This window comes from Phyllostomus hastatus, unplaced genomic scaffold (assembly GCF_019186645.2).
Source record: "Phyllostomus hastatus isolate PE091 unplaced genomic scaffold, TTU_PhHast_1.1 phas_contig_1, whole genome shotgun sequence".
NCBI lineage: Eukaryota > Metazoa > Chordata > Mammalia > Chiroptera > Phyllostomidae > Phyllostomus > Phyllostomus hastatus.
In genome coordinates, this window is record NW_025333498.1 from 28,145,208 (window position 1) to 28,160,205 (window position 14,998).

Here is a 14,998-nt window from a genome sequence, read left to right on the forward strand (position 1 = left end):
AAGTCTAAGAAGAAAAACACATGAAAAGTCCTGACAGATGCCAAAAAGCCATATGATAAAATTCAACTTCCAATTCTGATAGAAATGCTTAGTTAAGTAACAATGAAAAGTTATCATCTTAACAACAAGAAATGTATAGACCAAATGAACAATCAACATATATTATTTAAAATTGCTCTCAAAGTGCAAGCCAATGTAAACATACTCCCCTCCATTCCCCCCAAAAAGACTTCGGACATAATCCAAAATACATTCTCTGTAAAAATCCTAGTAAGCTACAAACAAGAAAGAAACTTCCTTGATAAACAGAATGTACTGGAAATTAAATAATAGCTAAAGCTCTAATAGGATTATTTTAATGAAACATGAACACTTTATTTTAAATTTTATTGAAAGAGGGTGCAATATTCCAGAAAACTTTAAAAGGCAAATGATGAGGGACTTGCCTTATGAATTACTAAAAAAGAGGCCATTATCAAAGAGATGAGTATTTGTATAGAAAGAGACAAATAGAACAAAGCAATAGAAGAATAAGAAAAAAGAAAAGGCCCATGTACACACTTTTATTATTTTAAGGCAGTATTATTTCTAGTCAGTTGGGGGAAGAAATTGATTTCAATGAACAGATTCAGGAAAAATGGCTAAACATCTATCTTAATGTACAAAAATAACTTTCAGATGTTTTAATGAGTAAAGTGTGAAAACTATAAAAGGAACTAACGGACAATATAGGAATATATTTTAATAATTTTAAGTGGGGACCACCTTAAGCAATACAAAACCTGGATATTTTAAACCAAAAGACTGATAGTTCTTGAAAATACTTTCCACATATTTCACAAAGGATTAATATATCTGTATTCTAATAAAATATAATTTTGAAGAATAAAGGGCAAAATATATGGGCAGGCCATTTTAAGAGATGGTTAATTAAGTTACGGTACACCCAGACAAAGTAATTCCACGCTGACATTAAGACAAAACAGTGCTACATGGCATGACTTCTACCATGTATTTTTTAATCTAAGAAAGCAGATAATAGAATGGTATGCATATATAATCTCATTTTCATAAGAAGATGAAATAAGATGTTTATGTACCTATAAAAGAAATGTGAAAGGCTTTGGAGTACCTGTGGTTGGAAACAGAGCTGTGAAGGAGTTTCATTTTCTGCCTTATACAACCTTGTATCATTTTAGGGTTTTCCTCCCGTCCCAAAAGATGAGGACGGAATACTTTTTCAACAGAATAAATATAGTGCTTGCTTGCCTGCTACGTATTGTTTGAGATGTACATTTCAACCGTGGTAGGGAGAAAGATCATTTTATTTTCTTTCACTTTCAGGTCACTTCACTTCCTTTACTACCATTTCTCCCTTATGATAACTTTGTCAAAATCATCTGAGATAAATGATACTTTACATAGCAAGGCCGCTCTGTTTTTGTATGTGACGGCATAGCAATAAGAGAGACACAACTTCTCTTTGGCTTGAGTATCTTCCCCCTTCTTTCTTCACTTTTTGACAAAGGAACAGCTTTTTAAGGCTGTAAATCATTGCTAGTCAGTTTACACCAGGGTGGGGACTCGACCTAACGCCTGGGTTCCCAGCGCGGGCAGGGTTTGCTCTTTTCGCCTCTGCCACCCATTCTCTCCGTGAGAGAATGGTTACCCAACCATTCTCACTGACAAGATTATGATGACACCCCACAGGAAAGCAGATAGCAGAATTGTGCAACAACCTTGGGAAAAACAACAGAAAAGAATCTAAGAAGTTAAGAAGTTTTTGAAAGTGTGACCATGATAGTATTAGCTTATGGAAGGCAGCTCCTGTGCCGAAGGAAGTCTACCCGCCTGATAGAGTCCACTGCTCACCCTGACACCCCAAGCCCGGCCTCCCTAGCTTCCAAGTGAAGAAGTCAAAGTCCGACAGAATGCCTCCCCTGCAACTCGTCGTGGCTGGGGACGTGGTTGCGGCGCTGACGTAGTGGGCTGGAAAGCCCCTCCCGGTCAGCAAACGTAGACCTCGGAGGTTTCATTCGCACAAAGTCCCTCCCCATTCGGAGAAATGGTTGTCTCCGCAACTCCTCCACTCCTCTCCCTGCGGTGCACCTACTGCCAGCGTATCACACACACGCGCACACACACATACACACGAGTTCTCTGTAACCGCGCTCGACAGATCTGGATACAACTACTCGCTCACGAAGTTTCTTACTCACAATTCAGGGATTCCGAATCGGCCTCTCACGTTTCGCCTCTGGTGCACTGCGCCCAACAGAGTGACTGAAACCGGAAGTTGTTTTCTGTTCCAGTTCAGAGGGCAGAGCCTCCTCACACTGCAAACAACTCACCCCCTTCCTTCCTCCACCCAGCCGGGCCAGGCGGAGCCCCTCCGGGTCGCCCCACCCACACAAGCCCCACCCACACGGCCCCTCCTGGCGCGGCCCCGCCCAGCGCGGCCCCGCCCAGCGCGCCCGCTCCACCTTTAAGGGTAAAATAACCGCAGGGGGAAAGGCGTCTGATGTCAACTTTAGAGGTCACCTGCGGGTCTTGGCTAAATTTTTGCTGAACTATAACAATTTGCTAAAATCACCCTGTGTGTCAGCGTACACAGAATCACCTGAGAGGCTTATTAACGGTGTAGATTCTAACAACTCACCCATCGACATCTTACAATTCAGAGCAACTGGGTAAAGACAGGAACCTGTATTTCTGACAGATCCTCAAGTGAATGTGATTAATGCCCACACTCATTTGTTTTTTTCCCCAATGAGTAAAACCTTACATTAAATGTACTTGCTATTATTTGAATGGTTGGTAAGTGCATGTAGACTTAATAGAACATTTCCCACTAATTTAGATGTCCTGATTTTGCCATTTCCTAGCCATGCTTGAATATTTTCCAAGATAAAAATTTTAGACATACAACCAAAGAAAAGCATTTGTACTTATAGTTTTAGCTGTGATACCTACTGGCTAAGGCAAGCTAATGAGCTTTAGGTTTGTTTTCTTGTTTTTTGTTTTTAATTTGACAAATAAAGACTATATACTATACTATTTTACTGGATGGATGGTTGGGAGGATCAATTCAATAATGTAAGCAAAACCTCATGATAGAGCTTAGAATGCTCTGCAAATGAAAGGTGTTGTTCAGAGTCACTCACATCATGCTGGCTCCTTCCCATTACCAAAGTTTTCCCTGGGATTCCTTTCAGGAACAGACAGCAGTCAAACCCACAGCACATGTGGCAGCTTCCTGAGAGCACTACAGGCTGGGTCTCTCCCTGTTGACTGGAGCATGATTGTATCTGGCTGAATGCAGGTGGCACTCTCAGAAGCCGCCATAGTGTTGACCTATATATTTAATTAAAAATATATTTTTTTGGAGATCAAACTCTTGTCTGAGGTATCATTGCCAAATATGTTTTCCTATAGAGTTGTTTCCCTTTTTATTTTGCTGATGTTGTCTTTAGCAGTGAAGAAGCTTCAGGAAGATAAACAGTCCAATTAAAAAATGGGCAAAGGATGTGAACAGATACTTCTCCAAGGAGGACAAGCAGAGGGCCCATAGGCATGTGAGAGGGTGCTCAACATCGATAGCCATCAGAGAGATGCAAATTAAAATCACAATGAGATACCACTTCACACTGGTCAGAATGGTCATCATTAATAAATCAAAAAATAACAACTGCTGGCAAGGTTGTGGAGAAAAGAGAACTCTAGAGCACTGTTGGTGGGAATGCAGACTGGTGCAGCCACTGTGGAAAAGAGTATGGAATTTCCTCAAAGAACTAAAAATGGAATTGTCTTTTCACCCAGCAATTCCACTGCTGAGATTATACCCTAAGAATTCTGAAACACCAATTCTAAAGAATTTATGCACCCCTATGCTGATAACAGCATTATTTACAATAACCAAGTGCTGGAAACAGCCTAAGTGCCTATCAGTAAATGAGTGAATCAAAAAAAACTCTGATGCATTTACACAATGGAATACTACACAGCAGAAAGAAAGAAGGATTTCCTACCCTTTGTAACAGCATGGATGGAACTGGAGAATATTATGCTAAGTGAGATAAATCAGGCAGTGGAAAAAAAACACCATATGATCTCACCTATAAGAGGAACTTAATGAACAAAACAAACAAATGGGCAAAGAAGAACCAGAGGCATGGAAATAAAGAATAAACTGACAGTGACCAGAAGGGAGGAGAGTGGGGTATAATGGGGAAAAGAAGTAGAAGGTTCAAGTCAAGGAACGTGTACCAAGGATCCATGGACAAGTACAATGGGGTTGGGAATGACTTTGGGAGCAGGGGTTGGATGGGACAGAAGAGAGCAATGGGGTGGGGGGGTGGGGAATGGGGACAAGTATAACTAAAAAACAAAAAAAAAGTCTTTTAAAACTTTCACTGCTTTTGCACATATGACATGGGTTGATGGTGTTTGAAAAAGACCTCACCACCAAATACAAGCATATTAAGGACTATAAAAGCAGCAATTTGATAGCCAAGGAGAAATGACCATAAATACTATGTATTTTTGTCAGGCAGAGCCTGCTCCAGAGCATAACTTTATAGCCATAGACTTGACAAAATTTTCCAAATCGCAGATTCTCCAGTCCTAGTGATCTTGGCCAAGCCTTGCTTGAACAGGTCTTAAGTCCATGATTTTTTTCTTCATCCTGAAAGTTTTAAGCTTATATCTGGAGTTCTTGAGCACTCTTTTTTTTTTTCTGGTCATATGGTCCATATAACTTAGAAGCTGCTATCTCCTCAGGGAGTCCAGCATCTTGCTCTTCCTGTGACAGATTCTTTTCTTTGTTAGAGCAGGAGCTGGCTGCTTCAACTTCTGTCTACACTACTGAACCATGGATGTTTGTACTTCTTTTCTGAAGCTGATAAGCCCAAGGGTTTAAAAACTCACCAGTTGCACTTTAAAATGTTGAGCTTGCTTTTAAAAGTCAAAGCCAAAACATAGTTTTAAAAACTTATTTTTTAAACACACAGAAACTTCTTGTATTGTGACCAGCTGAACAGCCTTCTCGTAATAAGCAATTGAGTTAAACATGACAATACAAAACTTTTAAAAAAGAATTTTTTAGAGCACTTTGAGATTTACAGCAAATTTGAGGGTAAGGTACAGAGATTTTCCATATACTCCCTATTCCTATATGTGCATAAGCACATAACCTCTTCCATTATCAATGTCTCCCACCAGGCTACTAATACATTTGTCACAATTGATGAACCTACTTTGACATCATTATCATTCAAAGCCCATAGTTCACACTAATGTTCACTCTCAGTGTTGTACATACATTCTATGGGTTTAGACAGATGTACAGTGACATATACCCATTATAGTGTTGAACAATACTATACTAGAGGACTTCTGGCCAAGACAGAGGTGTAGGTAGACACACTGTGCCTCCTCCCACAACCAAAAGAAGAACAGCAACAAATTTAAAAACAATACAACACAAAACAAAACAAAACAAAAACAATCAGAACTGACAGAAAATTGAACTGTAAGAAGTCCAACCACCAAAGAGTTAAAGAAAAAATATTCATCCAGACCAGTAGAAGGAGTGGAGATGGGCAGCTGGGTAGAGAGGACTTGCTGCAAGGCAGGGGCTGGTGGACTGGGCAAGGTGGCAGGTGGTGGACTAGATGGTCTCACATTTGTGTGCAAATAAACCAGGAGGAACAACTAGGGAGTAAGGCAGACTGTGCAACCCAGGGCCCCAGTGCAGGGAAATAAAGCCTCAAAGTCTCTGACTGAAAACACCTGTGGAGGTTGAGCCTGTAAGAGAGACTCCTAGCCTCACAGGAAAGTTTTTTGGAGAGACCCACAGGGTCCTAGACCATACACAAACCCACCCACCCAGGAATCAGCACCAGAAGGGCCCAATTTGTCTGTGGGTAATGGAGGAAGTGACTGAAAGCTGTCAGGGGGCAAAGCATGCAGCATTGTTCCTGCTTGGACCCCTCCCTCACATACAGCATCACAATGCTGCAGTGTGGGTTTCCCTGCCCTGGTAAGCAGCCAAGGCTTTTTCCCTTACTACCTAAGGAGCCTAATGAGACAAAAAAAATTGGTCTAAATGAAAGAACAGATCAAATTTCCAGAAAAACTACAACTAAGTGATGGAGATGAGATAGCCAACTGATCAGATGCACAGTTCAAAACACTGGTAATCAGAATGCTCACAGAATTGGTTGAGTATGGTTGCAAATTAGAGGAAAAAATGAAGGCTATGAAAAGTGAAGTAAAGGAAAGTGAACAGGGAACCAAAGGGGATGGGAAGGAAACTGGGACTCAAATCAACGGTTTCGAGCAGAAGGAAGAAAGAAAAATGCAACCAGAACAGAATGAAGAAACAAGAATTCAAAAAAATGAGCAGAGGCTTAGGAACCTCTAGGACAACTTTAAATGTTCCAACATCTGAATCATAGGGGTGCCAGAAGGAGAAGAGGAAGAGTAAGAAATTGGAAACTTATTTGAAAAAATAATAATGAAGAATTTCCCTAATCTTGTAAAGGAAATAGACTTCCAGGAAGTCCAGGAAGCTAAGAGAGTCCCAAAGAAGTTGGACTCATGGAGGAACACACCAAGGCACATCATAATTGCATTACCCAAGGTTAAAGATAAGGAGAGAATCTTAAAAGCAGCAAGAGAAAAGGACACAGTTACCTACAAAGAAGTTCCCATTAGGCTATCAGCTGATTTCTCAAAAGCAACCTTATGGGCAAGAAAGGGCTGGAAAGAAGTATTCCAAGTCATGAAAGGCAAGGACCTACATCCAAGATTACTCTATCCAGCAAAGCTATCATTTAGAATGGAAGAGCAGATCAAGTGCTTCCCAGATAAGGTCAAGTTAAAGGAGTTCATCATCACGAAGCCCTCATTATATGAAATGTTAAAGGCGCTTACCCAAGAAAGAGAAGATAAAAAATATGAACAGTAAAATGACAACAAACTCACAGCTATTAACAACCTAACCTAAAAAGAAAAACAAAAACAAATTAAGCAAACAACTAGAACAGGAACAGAATCACAGAAATGGAGGTCACATGGGGGCTTGTCTTCGGGGGTGTGGGAGGAGGAGAGGGGGAAAAGGTACAGGGAATAAGTAGCATAAATTGTAGGTAGGAAATAGACAGAGGAAGGTTAAGAATAGTATAGGAAATGGAGAGAAGCCAAAGAACTTACATGTACAACCCATGGACATGAACTAAAGGGGGGGAATGAGTGTGGGAGGGGGTGTGCAGGGCAGAGGGGAATAAAGAAGAGGAAACTGGACAACTGTAATAGCATAATCAATAAAATATATTTTTAAAATACTATACTAGAATAGTTTCACTGCCCTAAAAATCCTCTGTGCTCCACCTATTCATCCCTTCTCCCCTCAGTCCTTAGCAATCACTGTTTTTTTTTCTTACTGTCTTCATAGTTTTGCCTTTTCCAGAATGTCACATAGTTGGATCATACTATTTATAGCCTTTCAGATTGGTTTCTTTCATTGAATAATATGCATTTGAGTTTCTTCTATGTTTTTTTCATGGGTAGGTAGCTCATTTCTTTTTAGCACTAAATACTATTTTACTGTATGGTGGACCACAGTTTGTTTATCCATAATGGAAGTGCTAAAAACTTTGAATAAGGAAGAAAAATTAAGCATACACATTTCTAAAATATATATTTTTCTCTTTACATCCCTATGATGTAATTATGAAGAGAAGTGGCTGCATACTTCTCCGACATGTGGAACATGAATGTTGGAATAGATGGATGGATGAGTTCTGTCCTAAAACAGTGTAAAATATCTTTCTTTTTCTATGATGATGATGAATTTTTTAGAATTAACAAAGTATATTTTATTAAGGTTAGCAATTGAATTGAGACATTTATTTGAGAAATAGTCTTCTGAACAAATGACATAATTTTACTCCAATTTTTCTTTACTCATATTATTACAGACCTTAGGTTAGCAAATGGTACTGTGGGGGAGGGTAAGATAAAAATGAGAACTGCAGACTCATTAAAAATATTTTTGGAGCTATTTTCAAAACTGCTTAATATTTTATTGAGGATTCTGAATATAAATCTAGGGACAAAGAAAACTGCCAGTATGAATACTACAACTTGGAATGTCAGGTAAGCATCAATGATCTCACTCAAATCTTTGATGTGAAATATCACTATTAATAGAATCTGGTTGACTTCTGATTTAAGATGACATCTGGACTAGCTATTTATGTCTCAGACTCTCTAAACTAAATGAAAAATTAGGAAAACATGAGAACTCATAATAGCATCAAAAGGCAGGATTGATGACCAGGTCCAGTGTGTATGGCTGAGCAGTCTGTGCCCTGTTCAGGGTGCCTGGCTGACAGATGTGCTCACTTGCCCCCTTGGGCTTGAACCATCTTTAAAGGGGTGCCTTTTCCTAAGTAACAACAGGCATCAAAAGAGTAGCTGTAACCCTGCTGACAAGCATCTTAGTGACAAGATTTGACAGGGTTTTTCACCATTTGCAAGAACTGTGAGGCTGAAATGCCTATGAACTTTGTGGCTTAAAGGTGACCAAATCTGCTGGACTGGTACATTAAGAAACCTATGTCTCATGGCATCTATGAATGAATTGACAGTAATCCCACTACTATGTGTTACCTACTAGTAGTGTTTTATACCTCCTTTCCCCAATATACCCATTAATACTTCTCTCTATTATCCATTTTAAAGCTATGGTTTATATTATGCTAACACAATTCCAGAGGGAGTGTAGAGAAATGATACTCTGTTTTTAAGAATGTGTGAAGCCAATAATGAAAGGGGCTGGGCAGATAGAGCTGTGTGTTTGACTCTCACTGGGAGTTTAATTTTTCATCTATGGTTCCTACCAAGGAAAAGACCAAAGATTGTTTGTGATCAACCAGGAATTTATCTCTTCATAGTAAAATAACTAAGCAATAAAGATGAGGGATCTACTGCAAGCCAATATCCACGGTGACAAATTGATGAATGTCAACTTCAGGCCAAAAATTTAGCTGTGCACTGTGCATGTATACTTGTCTCTGAGCTCAAGATCTGTGATGAGGAACTGATAGAAATCAGGTGGATAGGAGAAGAATCAAGGAAAATTCATACATCGGGTTAGTAAAGGATACCTGAGGCCTAGAATGAGTAAATTCAAGATGAAATATCCCTTTTTAAAAGACTATGCTCATGAGTGAAGAATGACAGAATCTTTAAAGTGCAGAGAAAGTGAACACTTTGGAAAAATGGTGTATTAGGAATGTAAGCAAATGGTGTATCAGAAACGTAAGTAAATGGAAAGAATCTGCTTTGCATTTTCTATGAAACAGGAAATGAAATATAATATATTAGACTAATATAAGATGTTAAACCAAGATAAAGAGAGATCTAGTCAAAGTTAGGCTGTAAGGACATAAAATACACAAATGTACAATTAAAATATCATTTAGATACTATCAAGGATGGAATCAATACAGCAGATTATTGAATTAATGATTAGAGTAAAAACTTGAAAAACTCTCTTAAAATGTGAGAGGAAAGGACAAATAGGTGAAAACCATTACATGAAATAGTAAAAAGAGAGTGCTCCAATTTTTTTCAGGAGAGATCAGAGTAAATGAAATAGTGATCAAAGATATATCAAAAGGTATCTGAAGTAATATTTTGATCCAAAGCATATATGAAAAGGATTCAATGATATTTGAAATATATTACAGAAAAGAGTCTAAACACTTTTAACTTATCCTGCTAAAAAATTTGATATTAATGATTTATCAATTTATTCATGTACTCAGCATATATTTGTGAGTACTTGATATGTGCTAAAAGTTAGGGATACAAAGAAGATCAGAACACATTCCTATCTTAAATAACTTGATGTCTCTTGTGGTTGACTTACATATAAGAAGCAGGCAATTACTTCACAATGGGATATTATGATATTACAATAGGGGTAAGTGTAAGATACTCTGAAAACACTTTGGAAAGGCCTTTTTCTAGGATTAAGAGTGTGAGGAAAGACTGTATCTAAAGTATGGAAAAATATTCAACAAGAATTTAAGCAGAAAAGAAAGAAATTACTTGCAAAGGAAGAAAAGTACAGAAAAATCATCTTATATTCATCATTAAACTTCAGAAGCTGAATAGAATAACATTTACAGTTGCTTGGGAAAGATTTCATTACAAAGCCTATGTGCACCCAAGTTATCATTCATTTAGGAAAGAAACACAAAAACATTCTTAGATGCCTCAAGGTTCAGAAATACACCACTCATTTCCTGAAATAATGGAACCCACACTTCCATTGGTCAAGAAGGGAATCAAAATTTAAAACTAAAGGTGAAATGATGATATAAAAGAAATATTTTTAAATATTTGAGATAATTTAAATATTGGATTAGGTTAAAACTTGTTGCAAATATGAGAATATTAAAAGGAATTTTAAGACATAAGATATAAATGTAAAAAAACAATTTAATAATAATATGTACTAAACTTCCTGATTATAGCAAAGAAACTAAAGTGGTGAAAGAGAGATGGCAGGAAATAAAAATTTCTAATTTACTCATTTCTTTTCTTTTGTATATGGAAATAAAGAAATAACAAATAAGATCTCATTCTCACTATGATAATTTAACATACATTAGTTAGCTTTTTAATATGCAAATGTACATAAGTACAAGTAGAATGAAATATTATTTGTTCATTTTTTCATGTAAATAGAAGAAGAAAGAAAACATTTTTCATATAATAAACACATAAAACTCTTACCTCCCAACATTATTAAGTCAATCATCCAGTAAGGTAACTCAGTTGAGTACTCCTCTGCAACATTTCTTGCATGTGTACACTCTTTGTGTCCCTATTGTCACACTCTGACCTCATTGCCACTGTGTTTCTATTGCCACCCTTGTTCAAGCTGCCATCAATTTGTATTTACTGTAACCACCTTCTCAATGTTCTCCTCATTTTTACTCTTGTCAAATTCTAAATGTTATTATGTTCCTGTATCACCTAAAATTGCTCATTGGTTTCTTATTACCATTAGGATAAAATCCAAACTCTAAGCATGGTGTGAAGCTTGTTACTTCTCTAGACTCATATCAGGGCTTCTTTCAATACTTCAAATGCTCCCTGTTCTATCTTTTTTAGGTGTTTTCTAATGTGGTTTTCTTATTCTAGAACATGTTTCCCTCATGTTTTACTTGGTCTGTTGAGGCCTCAGCTAAATGGACTGATTCTAATCAGGACCTCACTTGACTCCCCTTCCAGGGGAGAACTGTGGGATCAGCTATGGATTCCTATTTCACTCTGTCTTTCCAATTTATGACATGCACCACGCTTAAGATTCCAAGAGATATATTTGGATGTTTTTGAGGTTGGGACAGCTATTATAACTGATATTAAGGAAATTGCAAACGACAGTCTAATGCCTAGGTCATTGCCCACCCCCCCAAAAAAAAACAACAACGAAAAGCCCCTTTAAGCTAAGGGAGGCTAATTCATGTTAGTAATAAGTGAGAATTCTGAGTTAAAATGCCCTCATTTGTATGTTGATATAGTCATATCAACATGTAGACACTAACATATGACTTTATTAGCCTTGTGCCTCAAATTTGTTCATCTGTCAAATGCAGATTATAATAGTCCTTACCTCAAAGTTTGTGTGTGCATGTACAATGAGATGATATATAAGCAAGGACTGACCTATATAAGGAACTCAATAATATGAACTAACATAGATAATTTCTGTAATTTAAATAAGTGGTTCTACATTCAGTTAATTTTTAATTTAAATAAGCAATCATAATTATCATTTAAAATGTCTTTAAAAGCTCTCCCTGAGAAAACCTAGACATTGGATTTACTAGGAAAATACTTTAAATCAATCGTCTTAAATATGCCCAAAGACCTGAAAGAAACCATGGCCAAAGAACCAAAGGAAATCAGAAAAATGATAAGGGGAAAAATTAGGATAAAAAAGAGAGAGAAATTTTAGAAAGTAACAAAATCAAAATTTGAGAGCTGAACAATACTGTAAGTGAAACAAAACATTTACTGGAGGGGTTGACAGCAGATTTGAGTAGGCAGAAGAGTCAGTGCATATGATGATGGGACAATGGAAATTTTCTAGTTGGAGGAACACAAAGAAAAAAGAATAAAGAAAAGTAAAAAGATCCTAAAAGACCTGTGAGACAACATCCAGGGAACCAACATATGTGTTATGGAAGTTCTGAAAGAAAAGTGAGAGAAATGGAACAGAAAAAAATGTTTGAAAATATAATAGACCCAAATTGATGAAAGACTGAATCTGTACATTCAAGAAGCACAATAAACTACAGTAGGATATGCACAAAGAGATTCATACTGAGGTACATTATAATCAAAGTGTTGAGAACCAAAGATGAAAGTATCCTGAAAACAGCAAGAGAAAAATGACTCACTGTGTACAAGGGATCCTCAGTAAGAATATAACCAATTTTATTTTAAAATCATAGAAGAAAGAAGGCAATGGCATGACATGTAAAGTGCTGGAAAAAAATAGGTCTCAACCAAGAATTCTATGTCTGGCAAAACTATTCTTCAAAAATGAAAGAGAAATTGAGATATCCTAAGATAAACTAAAGGTGAGGGAGTTTGTTGTTAGTAGACTCACTGTATGAGAAATGATAAAGAGAGTCCTTCAGGCTCAAATAAAATGCCACTAGACAATAATTCAAAGCTATAGCAAAAAACTGACTCTGGTAAAGATAACTAAATAGGTAAATATAAAATCTAGCATGACTGTATTTGTGGCTTGAACTCCTATTTTTATTTTCAACATGATTTAATTAACAAATGATTAAAATAATTATAAACCTATGTTAATGTGCACACGATGTATAAATATGAAATCTGTGATTATAACAACACATGGGAGTAAAACCAAGCTATACAGGTGAGAATATTTGTATATTATTGAAGTTCAGTTAGTATTAATTCAGATTAGATTGCTACAAATTTAAGTTGCTAATTTAATCCCCATTAAAGACAGTACCTTTAAAAAATATAAAAGCAAATGAGAATGGAATAAGATACTGTAAAACAAAGAGTTAGTTAAACACGAATGAAGGCAATAATGGGGGAAGTGAGTGAAGGACAGAAAAATGACTTAAGACATACAGAAATCAAATAGCAAAATGTCAGAAGTAAGTCTTCCTTATCAATAATAACTTTAAATATAAGTGTATTAACCTCTCCAATCAAAAGGCAGAGCTTGGCAGCATGGATAATACAACATAATCAAACTATATGTTCTTTATAAGAGAATTACTTTAGACTAAAAAAAATGCAAATAATTTAAAAGTAAAGGGAGGGGAAAATTCTCCATGCAAAGAGTTATGAGAAAAGAGAAAGGGTAGCTATACTATTATCAGGCAAAATCACTTTTATTTATTTTTTAATTTTTAATGTTTCTATTACAGTTGCCCAATTTCCCCCCACCCCTTGCTCTCCCCTGCCCTACCCACTGCCTCCCCCAACACCTCCCACAGTCAATCCTCACCCTATTGTCCATGTCTGTGTCCATGTCTGTGTCCATGGGTCATTTATACTTGTTCTTTAACTAGACACTTCCCTTCGTTCCTCCCTTATTCCCCTTCCTCCTCCCCCCGGTCACTGTCAGTTTGTTTCTTGTCTCCATATCTCTGGTTCTACTTTGCTCATTTGTAAGACAGGCATGATCACATGGAAGCCCCAGGGAAGGACTTGGGGGGCTATGGCAAAAGGGGGTGATTGACCCTAGCTCCTAGGCTTTGACAAAGCCTGAGTCCTCATTCTGCTTGAGAGAAGTCTCAAATCTCTTGGCTGCCTGGTCTCCTCTGCCTGACTCAGACCTGTAACAATGATAAGAGGCAGTGCAACCCTGTGCTGGGAACTGGTAAGAGGCGGTGCAACCCTGTGCTGGGAACTGCGGACTTCCGGGGGTGATTAGGCCTGAGAAAGGATATGTAAAATCCTGTGAAGCCTGCTTTGCTGAGGATGCTCTTAATTAGATTATAAAGGCCCGGGCAGGAAATGAGTTTAGTCCCTTAAGTTTCATAACTTTTTAGGTGATAGACCTTGATTCAGTGTGAGCCCTTTTACTTCTTTGAACGTTATCTATTCGTTTGATCCTTACTGCCTGACAATGATTAATGAACTTTACCTGTATTCCTGTGCAATTTAAAAGCCAATAAAAATCCTGTGAAGGAAAGGATCAGGGCCTCTCCTTTGAGAGTGGCCAGGCCACTCTGAGACACTCTCCCCTTGAGAGGGTAGCCGTGCCATCCCTTTTCCTCCACAGGACTCAGTAGTCCATGTGAATTTATCTCATGTCTTATCCGTGATGCTGCAGATACTGCAGGCTGGAGTCTGCGTCATATGCCCTAACTGGGAATTGAACCAGTGACTCTTTGCTTTGCAGGCCAGCACTCAATCCACTGAGCCACATCAGCCAGGGTCCCTTTTTAAGTTTTTTTTTAATCAAATTCCATACTGTTTTCCACAGTGGCTGCACCAGTTTGCATTCCCTAGTGCACTCAGGTTCCCTTTTCTCCACATCCTTGTCAGCACTTATTTGTTGATTTGTGAATGATGGCTATTCTGACTGGTATGAGGTGGAATCTCACTGTGGTTTTAATTTTCATCTCTCTGATGTCTAGTGATGTTGTACATCTTTTCATATGCTTATGGGCCCTCTATATGTCTTCCTTAGAGAAGTGTCTGTTCAGATCCTTTGCCCATTTTTTAATTGGATTGTTTTCTTCCTGGTGTTGAGTCATATGTGTTCTTTATGTCTTTTGGAGATCAAACCCTTGTCTGAGGTATTGCTGGCAAATATGTTTTCCCATATGGTTGCTGCCATTTTCACTTTGCTGATATTTTCTTTAGCTGTGCAGAAACTTTTTAATTTAATGTACTCCCATTTGTTTACTAT

General features: G+C 37.7%; 1 protein-coding gene across 9 annotated transcripts in view; it reads right to left on the reverse strand.

Moving 5' to 3' along the window:
• The window catches only part of TANK (TRAF family member associated NFKB activator), a 90,680-nt gene that overhangs the window by 67,026 nt on the left and 8,656 nt on the right, over nt 1-14,998 (reverse strand). For 2 of the 9 annotated variants that reach the window (XM_045830595.1, XM_045830539.1), the window contains exon 1: nt 2,220-2,356. The exons of 4 other annotated variants lie outside the window; for them this stretch is intronic. The gene's annotated coding sequence lies outside the window, so the exon portion shown is untranslated. Of the gene's footprint in view, nt 1-2,219; nt 2,359-14,998 lie in introns of those variants that run through there. 3 more of the 9 variants (XM_045830566.1, XM_045830520.1, XM_045830557.1) reach the window with 3 other exon arrangements.